Raw genomic sequence first — 10596 nt, forward strand, 5'->3', positions numbered from 1 at the left:
ATAAAACATAGTAGATAATATTCAAAGTTAAATAAAACATTCAGAGTTTTTGGTAAAAAAAAAAAAAACTACGGGTCTTGGATGTTCGGGAACACCTCGTTCGGGTACATCCTCTTCATCATCTCCATCATCTGCTCGTTGAGCCTCTTCTGGGTCTCATAGCCCGCCTGTTGAGCTGCCATCTGGGTCTCCAACGCAGATATCCGATCATCCTTGTCCTTCAGCTGAGCCGTAAGAACTTCCGGATCAACATATGGCGGTGGTGCAGAAGAAGGAGCAGCCGACCGGGAGCGACGACCCAAACCGACCATACGTCCCTTCTTCTTTGGAACCGACTGAAATATAAAAAACCAAATTTAGATAATATAAATTGATGATAAAATAAAAATCAAGAAATAAATAAATTGAACTTTAAAAAAAAAAACTTACCGATTCAACGATTTCGTTGATTCGAACCCGGGACAAGTTGGTCGAAGCCGTCGAATCGTCATCATCGGTTTGAAGCTGAGACACTTCGTCGTACACCTGAGTTTGGACCAGGTCGACCACGTCCCTCACAAGACCATCATCAATCTGACCGGTCTTCTTGTTGGTATACGCCCTTTTCATTAGGGCGAGATCATCAACCGGCTCGCCCTCATTTTCTTCCGCCTTGAAAAAAAAATAAATTAAACAAACATTAGAAATTTGAAAAAATGCATAAAAAATAAAATTCTGAAACTTAAATAATTAAAGAAAGAGCGGTTGAACTTACCATGCGATCCGCGAGAGTGGCAATAGATTGGGCACCCAAGTTATGCTTGTAGATGCCCTTCCCTTTACGGTCGCTCCTGCGGTTGTTGGAGTTGGTGGAAGAAGTTTCTTTCGTCTCTTCCTTATCCCAATGCTCACACAACTCCTTCCATACCGTGTCGTTCATCGACTTTGGGACCTTTTAATTTAAAAAAAACAAAGTTTAATAATTTAAAAAATAGTTTAATAAATTAAAAATTGTTAATAAATTAAAAACTACCTTGTTTGCTTCCCACTTCTTCTTCCACTCGTACATCTGCTTCCCATAGTTGTCCATAACTTTATGGACAAAATGGTTATAGATAGAGAGCGTATCATCGGAATTCCAGTTGAATTCTTGCTGAAATAGTTTAAAAATAGTTTTTAAGCACAAAAATATAAATAGTTTAATAATTAAAAAAATAGTTAAATAATTAAAAAAATAGTTTTTAAAATATTTAAAATGTTTAATAAATATAGAAAATAGTTTAATAATCACAAAAAATAGTTTTAATAAATAAAAAATATAAGTAAAAATTTTGAATACTTACCGCAAACTGACGAAACCACAGATGCTGCTTCTCGACGGGAAAGTGAGTGAAAGTCGGATGTCCCTTGTCGAGGGCAGAGTACATCATACGGTTGATCCATGCGCTGATCCCGTTCCCGGATCGGTTGAACCTAATAAAAAGAACAAATTATTAATAATCAATCAAATTTTAAGGATAAAAAATAAAAGTTTAAATTACCATGTTTGACCATGTCCATGTGGATACTCAGTGAGATAGGGAAGATGGTCACGACCGGGCTGTCGAACCAACTCCGCAACGCTCATCACTCCCGGAGGACTGGGTGCAGCAGCGGGACCAGGAGCGGGTGCAGCAGCGGGAGCGGGAGCAGCAGGAGCGAGTAATGGAGAGGGAGATGTATGGTATGAGCTGTGGGGCGAAACGGAATCCTGAACATGGCTGGAAGAACCCCGAGACTGGCTCCCCATACCACCCCGGCTACGACGCTGGCGAGGCCGGATCTGATCATCATTAGACCTGTAAATTAAAAAAAAAAACCTATTTCAAAATTATAGTTTTTAATCACAAAAATATAAATAGTTTAATAATTAATAAAAAAAGTTTTAATAAATAAAAAATAGTTTAAAAATTTTAAAAATAGTTTAAATAAATCCCAAAAACATATAAAATTTTAAAAATGTTTAATAAATATAGAAATTTATATTTTACATATAAAATACATAAAACGTTTTATAACCACAAAAAAAATGTTTTTAAATATTATATAAATGATTTTTAATCTTAAAAAAAGTTTTATAGATTTTAAAAATGTTTAATAAATATATAAATGAATTTAAAATGCAAAAAATAGATTTTATATACAAAAAACGTTTTCAATATATATATATAATTTCAAATTCGATTTTTATAACCACAAAATTAATAAAAACTAAAAAAAAATTCAAATCAAGTGAAATACATAATCAAACTCGATTTTACACAAATCTACCATTCACCCTAACAAAATCTATAAATCTCATTCCAAAATCATCAAATCTACTTAAAAACCATACAAATCTAACCTAAAAGAGTGGGATAGGGTTCTTACATGATTATGGGGGAGGATTAGGGGAGATTCGCCGGAAAAACGCGAGAGAGAACGGTGGAGTCGCCGGAAATCGCGAGAGGAGAGGCTGTGCGGCGCGGAGAGAAAGAGAGAAATGGGGAAGAAGATCGGGCTCGCCCTAATATTATGAGGGGTCCGACGGAAACTATCCGTCGGAATTTCCTCGGAAATATTTTATATTTCCGTCGGAATTTCCTCGGAATTCTTTGATTCAATTTTCCCGAAATATTTGGCGGCTAGGTTAACCCGGTTAAATGAAAATATTCCGACGAACAAGGATTCCTCGGAATACCCTCGGTAATCTCCGAGGAATTTCTGAGGAACCAGGGTTTGGGGTTTTAAAACATCGATTATTTTCGCCGTATTTCATTTCTTATACAATTATAATGCATACCATTGAGGATTCTTTGTATAGATGATCATAAACCATGAAATAACACAATTTCAAAAATAATTGTAAGTATTCCCTTTACCGTTTATTAAAGTGTATAAGTGTTTCTCTTATGTTGTGTGGTTTTCGTTCATGTAATCGTAAAAAGTGTTTGTTATTGGATAAAACACCAAAGTTCATAGTTCCAAACATCATAATCTGGTTATGACACTTAATGAAGGTTATATACGTGTTATTCAATCCGTAAAACGTTGTTTTCAATTTAAAACCCCAAGTTCCTCGGAATTTCCTCGGAATATACCGAGGAGATTCCGAGGAGATCCTTATGTTCGTCGGCATTTCCTCGGAATATACCGAAGAGATTCCGAGGAAAAAGAATCTATAATCAAATCCCCAATTCCTCGGAATTTCCTCGGAATTTTCCGAGGAAATTCCGACGAACATAAAGAGTTCCTCGGAATTCCCTCGGAAAATTCCGAGGAAATTCCGAGGAACTTTGGGTTTTCAATCGAGAAGATCTATTCCGAGGAAATTCCGAGGAAAACCTATTTGTCCTCGGAATTTCCTCGGAATTTTCCTTTAAAAAAAAAAAAAAAAAAAAGGTCGACGCTAGTCTGTTTCCGAGTCGTCATCACCAGATGAATCTGAATCTGGATCTTGGTGAAATATAGATGAGTCCAAACATCCCATTGTTTAATAACTTTTTTATTTTTACAATTAGAGCAAGGACATCTTAACATACCTGTTTTTGCTTCCGGTTGTCGGTGAACTAACCCCATGAATTCGGTTATACCTTGTTGGTATTCTTCCGTAAGCAATCTCGTGTTCGGATCCAAATGAGGTCGATCGATCCAAGAACGAAAATAATTTGAAGAAGACATGTTTTTTATGAATCAAATTCGTGTGTAAAGAAAGTGAGAGGGAGGATGAAGATATGGAGTGAATGAAGAGGAAGAGGGGTGCTTGTATTTATAGTTGAAATCCTGCCGACAGTCCGAGGAAATTCCGACGGAATTCCGATGCAAACGGCTAGTTCGTCGGAATTTCCTCGGAATTTTTAAAATCCCCCAACGGCTCTCCAACGGCTCTCTAACGTCTATAATATTTCCTCGGAATTCATCGGTTTTTTCCGAGGAATACTAGTTTCCTCGGTATTCCGTCGGAATATTCCGACGAGATGAATTTTCCTCGGAATTCCGTCGGAATATTCCGAGGAAATTCCGAGGAAGCCAAATTTTGTGTTTCCTCGGAATTGCCTCGGAAATTCCTCGGTATATTCCGAGGAATTCATTTTCCGTCGGAACGTCCGTCAGAATACCGCTGTTTTCTTGTAGTGCCACCACCCGATTGGTTAAAATAAAATGTTGCGTTGATGGCGTAAGACTTATGGTAAGTAACTAGATTGGATTCAAAAAGGTTTTGAAGAATCAAAGCAAAGTATATATTTTAAGGGTGAGCTATAACTATTCTAAAGATGAAAAAGTGCTGGAAACAGAAGCGAAGACGTTAAGTGAGCTATACTTACAATTACATGGTTTAGCTATTAGAAAGTAGTATATGAAAAATACTCCAAATATACTAAAATCATTCAAAGACACCAAGAGGTGACTCTGCTTAAACCTATGTTACGAAAACTTACATATACTTCCTCCGTTTCAAAATATATGATATTTACGAGAGTTTTTTTATGTTTCAAAATAAATGATGTTTTCATATTTCAGTGTAAGTTTTCATTTTATTAAAAACTGAGTAACCAATTATATTTCATAGTCTATTTTATAATTGGTTAAAGAGTTTTTAATTCATATTTTAATCATACTTTTTAAACAAGAATTTTTTAAAAATAATTTTGCATTAACCTAAAACTACAAGTATTTTGGAACTTAGAGTAGTATTACATAAGACTTTAAACCTAAACTTATATATATTAGTAAAATACATTGAAAATGGTCAAAAGTCTAATAGTCAATATTTCAGTCCCTATGACAAGACTGATTGTTTGGTTATGACTTAAAGTTCACGTATTGGTTTTAGGCGCCAAAATTTATATAATAGTTTAATGGTTTTAAATTTTGTTCGTCTAATAGTTCAAGCTGTAGAGCATGCTTATTACCCTGGAACCTGCTCCCATATCATTGGGAAATTATAACCTAATAATCACAATATCATCAAAAAGAATATTATCAATATGATACCCAACTAAGGTTAGACTAGTGGACGTAGGAATGTGCAATCGGTAAAACTGAACCAATTATAATCAAACTGAAATAAAATAGAAAAGTAGGTTGAATTTAGTAATATCGAATAAACTGAATGAATATTATTTATAGTATATGAATATAGTTTGATATATAAACTAATAAAACCAAAAATACAAAAAAATAACTAAAATATTTATACTAAAATCAAAATATATAAAAAGAAAAAAAAGGAACCAAAATATACTAAAATCATTCAAAGACACCAAAAATGACTTGCTTAAACCTATGTTCGGAAACATAAACTTACATGTATTCCATTTGTTTCAAAATATATGATGTTTATAGAGTTTTTTTATGTTTCAAAATAGATGATGCTTTCATATTTCAATGTAAGTTTTCATTTTATTAAAAACTGGGTAACCAATGATATTTTATAATATATTATGAAATTGGTTAAAAAGTTTTTAACTCATATTTTAATCATACTTCTTAAACAAGATTTTTTTTAATAATTGTGCATTAATCTAAAACTTCAAGTATTTTGGAATAGAGAGTAGTATTATATAAGGATTTAAACCTAAACTTGTATATATTAGTAAAATACATTAGAGATGGTCAAAAGTCTAATAGTCAATATTTCAGAGCCTATGACAAGACTGATTGCTTATGACTTAAAGTTCACGTAATAGTTTTAGGCGCCAAAATTTATATAAAAGTTTGATGGTTTCAAATTTTGTTCGTGTAATAGTTCAGGGTCTAGAACATGCTTATTACCCTGGAACCTGCTCCCATATCGTTGGAAAATTATAATCTAATAATCACAATATAATCAAATAGAATATTATCAAGATAATGCCCAACTAAGGTTAGACTAGTGAACGTATGAATGTTCAATCGGTAAAACTGAACCAACTAAAATCAAACTGAATAAAATAGAAAAAGTAGGTTGAATTTAGTAATATCGAATAAACCAAATGAATGTTGTTTATAATATATGAATATATTTTGATATATAAACTAATAAAAACAAAAAATCAAAAAGAACTAAAATATTTATAGTTATATATAAATTACATAATACAATTGATCATATGTATACATTTTTATTTGATAGATATGTTCTTGATATTTAAAACATTTTTTTATAGTTTGTTATTTTATTTAAGTTAATTTTTTTCTTTCATCAAATTAAATAAAATATATTTTATTTGACAGATATTTGTGTTAAATTATAGTTATTATGATATCACTAACTTTTCTAATTTATTTTATAAAAACTATCATAAATATTAACTTTTTGTTCTTACTAAATTTTTAACAGTTAAGTAAAATAGAAAACATTATATTTAAAAGTTATAATTTTGAAAATATATTTTATGTTTTAAGAAATTTGATTTCTAATCATATAAACCAAAATTCACAAAATATTATAATATGTGTATATATATAGTAACGGTTTTTGGTATAAAACCAAATAAGCCAAAAACTGTAAGTATACAAACCAAACCAAACCAAAATAGATATAGTTTTATTATGGAATGGGTGTTCGGGTGTCCAATTGGTTTTGGTTTTGATTTATATAAAACTCCAGTTTGGTGTTGGTTTGGATTTATTCGGATTCGATTCAAATATAGTAACACATTGGAAACCGGTTGAACCCGTTTAAATTCAGCTTCAGTTCTAATTTGGGTTTCAGTATCCAGATACTTGACTCGAAAATACATATTTAAGTTCACAAGCTTGATAAATTTTAAAAAAAAAACTAACAAAGGTTTGGTGGCATGATTAAAAGGTGTTTGTTAAGAAAAGAGAAACATATTTAAGTTAAAACTAACAACTAAGAACTCTATAAATGTACGAAACATGATTAAAATATTAAAAACATAATTTTGAAACTTTGGAAGAAAACTTAATTAAAATCAGACTTTAAATGAAAATGTCAAAACATACAATTTTCAATATTTGACTAATTATCAAAAATATACACTAAACTAAATATTGTATTTATTTTTTTCCTGTTATAGATACTTATTAGAGTATTTATTGGGATTGCTTTTTTTGTTTGGTACAAGGTTTTTTTGTTTTTTTGGATTTTTTTGGATATTTGTTTGGGTTTGGATTCAGTTCAAGTAAAATCCAAAATTTAAAATACCGTAGAATAAGATCGATTCAGATATTATGTCATGTTCACTTCGGTTCGGATTTACATTTTATCAGATTTGATTGGTTCAGTTTTTTGGATTTGTTTTTTGCCTACCCCTACTAAAAAGATCGAAAAATGAATCGAAATCGAAATCGAAATGAAACCCGAATTGAATACGCCTAAGTGGATGTACAAATAATAGTCTAGTAATCAACTTATAACACACTCCCATATTAGTAGGGATGGCAATTGGACCGCGACCCGCGGGCCTGGCCCGTAAAAGTCCCATGCGGGGCGGATTTGGGCTTAGATAACTTAGGCCCGATAAAGTGCGGGCATTGCGGGTTGGGTAATTTCGGGTTTGGGCCATAGCGGGCTGGGTCTACGCGGTTTAGCGGGACGTGGGAAACCCGCACTTCTTCATTTTCATCCTTCAGACTTCTCACCGACGAGGAGATGACTCTTGTGACCACCGGAGCTTCTCTCCTTCCTCCAGCCACCGTCAGAGCTTCTCTTATTTGTCGATCAACCACCATAGGCCGTAGCTTCTCTTTCTCGGTTAAACAGGTGTCGATTTCTTCCTCTGAGTAGACACCATTTATTCATTTAAGGTTAGTCTCTGCATGCATAGAACTTTGACTTGATCTCATAGAAGAGTTTGTTTCTGAGCTCTTAATTTTTTTCTGAATAAGTGGCAGTTGTTCTAATTCATAGATATTAAATTATCAATAGTGATCCCAAGATCCATGATGGATGGTTTTGACTTTTGTATGCAAGCTTGAATCTTAGAGTACACACCTGTTCGTTCAAACTTGATCGTGATCCCATGATGGATGGTTTTGACTTTTGTTTGAAACTTGATCGTATTCACTTGTTCTGTATGTTTGACCTTATTGGAACTAAGTTTTTTTTTTTTTTGACTTTCTGTTGTTGTGGGAAGCACTTGCTCTGTTGCCGATAGGGATTAGTGTAAATCAGCTGTGTTCTCTTCCTGAAGGTGCTACTACCATGGCTGTTCCAGTTGCTATGGGTGCATACATCTGTAGTTATGTACCTTTAACTTTGTAAGTTACACTTTTTAGGTGCTTCCATTTACTTTCCTTGCAAATTTAGTATGTAACTGATTTCATTCACATCGTGGGATATGCAAAATGTATACAAGGTTGAATGGGAAGATGAATGTCAATGCTCAAGGCAGATTACAACCTCGGAAATATGACCATCTTGTGTTTAGGCAGCTGGTAGCTAAGACAATAGTCCAGCATGATCTCCCATTTTCGTATGTGGAGTATGAAAAAGTGAGAGACACTTGGAGTTATTTGAATGCTGATGTCCAAACCATTTGTCGAAACACGGCGAAAGCAGATGTGTTCCGGTTGTATGAAAGCGAGAGAGATACACTGAAGAGGGAATTGGCGAGTCTTCCTGGAAGAGTTTCCTTGACGTCTGATTTGTGGTCATCGCTAAAACGTGAGGGTTATATGTGTGTGACGGCTCATTACATTGATCGAAATTGGAAGTTGAACAGCAAGATCCTGACGTTTTGTGCTTTATCACCACCACATACGGGTATGAATGTTGCGATGCAGCTCCTTGAATCACTGAAAGAGTGGGGAATAGAAAAAAAGGTGTTCTCTATCACATTGGATAATGCTACAAGCAACGACTCGATGCAAGATATTGTGAAATCGCAGCTGATGTTGAACGATGACTTGTTGTGTGGCGGAGAGTTTTTCCATGTCAGATGTGCAGCTCACATACTTAACCTCATAGTGCAAGATGGTTTGAAGGTTATTGGAGGTTCTTTGCACAAAGTAAGAGAGAGTATTAAGTATGTATTAGCATCGGAAGCGCGTGAAGTATTGTTTGATAAATGTGTGGTTGCTGCTGGTATAAAGGAAAATGCGGGTCTGATACTGGATGTGCAGACAAGATGGAATTCGACTTTCTATATGCTTGAAAGAGCCATCAAGTTCCGCAAAGCGTTTGTTAAGTTGGAGACATTTGATAGGAGAGGTTATAAAATGGCGCCTACAGCTGAGGAATGGACAAGAGCTGAGAATATCTGCCGTTTTTTGGGACCTTTCGCTGTGATTACAAGTTTGATGTCTGGTTCCAATTACCCGACTTCAAACTTGTATTTCTATCAGGTTTGGTTGATCCATGATTGGCTTCGAATTAATGAAGAAAGCGAAGATGAGGTTGTCAGAGAGATGGTGCCACCGATGAAAGAGAAGTTTGATAAATATTGGGAAGAAGTCAGTTGTGTTTTCGCGATGGCAGTCGTCTTTGATCCACGTTTTAAGCTTTCTATTGTGGATTGTTGTTTAGGGAAGCTTGACATGAGTACACGTGATGCAAAGTTGAGAAACTTGCGTGATAAGCTTAGTACTCTGTTTGAGTCTTACGACAAAAAATCCAAGACTAGTTCACCTTCTACAGAGCCACGTGAGACGGTTCCACAAAATGTTTGTGCTGAAGGGTCAATGGGTATGTTTGAGAACTACAATGTGAGTGTTTCGAATTTTTTTTAACATTCTGTTTATTTATTTTTTTAAATAGTTTTTGATCCTTTTTTTAAACCTTTATAGGATTTCTTTGCGTTTCGCAAAGTCAGCGGTGTTGTGAGTGGAAAAACACCTCTAGAAGCTTATCTTGATGAACCACCCTTGGACTTTAATAGTTTCCGGAGCATGGACATTCTCAAGTGGTGGAAAGATAATACTCATAGGTATGGTGATTTGTCAGCAATGGCTTGTGATTTACTGAGTATTCCTATTACAACAGTGGCTTCAGAGTCTTCCTTTAGCATTGGATCGCGAGTCCTTAATAAATACAGGAGCCGTCTACTCCCGAAAAATGTGCAAGCTCTGATCTGTACTAGGAACTGGCTAAAGGGATATGAAGCTTATGAACATGGTAAAATATTCACATTATCATATAATTTTGAGTACCATGACTATTAATATTTACTAACTTCAACTATTGTTATTTTCTAAAGATGAAATTCATGATGAAGAAGAGAAGCTACCATCATTTGAATCCATTGTCAATGGTGAAGACGAAGATGAAGAAGAAGAAGTTTGATTTTATTTTATTTTGATTTGGTGTTTTGCTTTTATCTACATTTAGAATGACTGTTTGTTTTTGGTTTTTTATTATCTTTGGAATTCATCGTGCTGAACCTGGTTTTTTTTTTAATTTAAATTTGGTTAAGACTTGAAAAATTTGCAGTGTTTGTCTGTGCTTTTAGTAATGTAATTTAGTAATTTGCAAACAATATCACTATCACTTAAATGATGCATTGGTATCAGTCCTACATACGAGTCATATGGTACGAGTAAAACACTTGGTATTGACTTGATATAATATGTATACAATGAAATCTAATAATTGACTTAATGTGTTGCCAACATAATGTTGGTAATGACTTGATATAAAATCTAATGCCGTTT

The sequence above is a fragment of the Brassica rapa genome, chromosome A05, assembly GCF_000309985.2.
Source record: "Brassica rapa cultivar Chiifu-401-42 chromosome A05, CAAS_Brap_v3.01, whole genome shotgun sequence".
Lineage (NCBI taxonomy): Eukaryota > Viridiplantae > Streptophyta > Magnoliopsida > Brassicales > Brassicaceae > Brassica > Brassica rapa.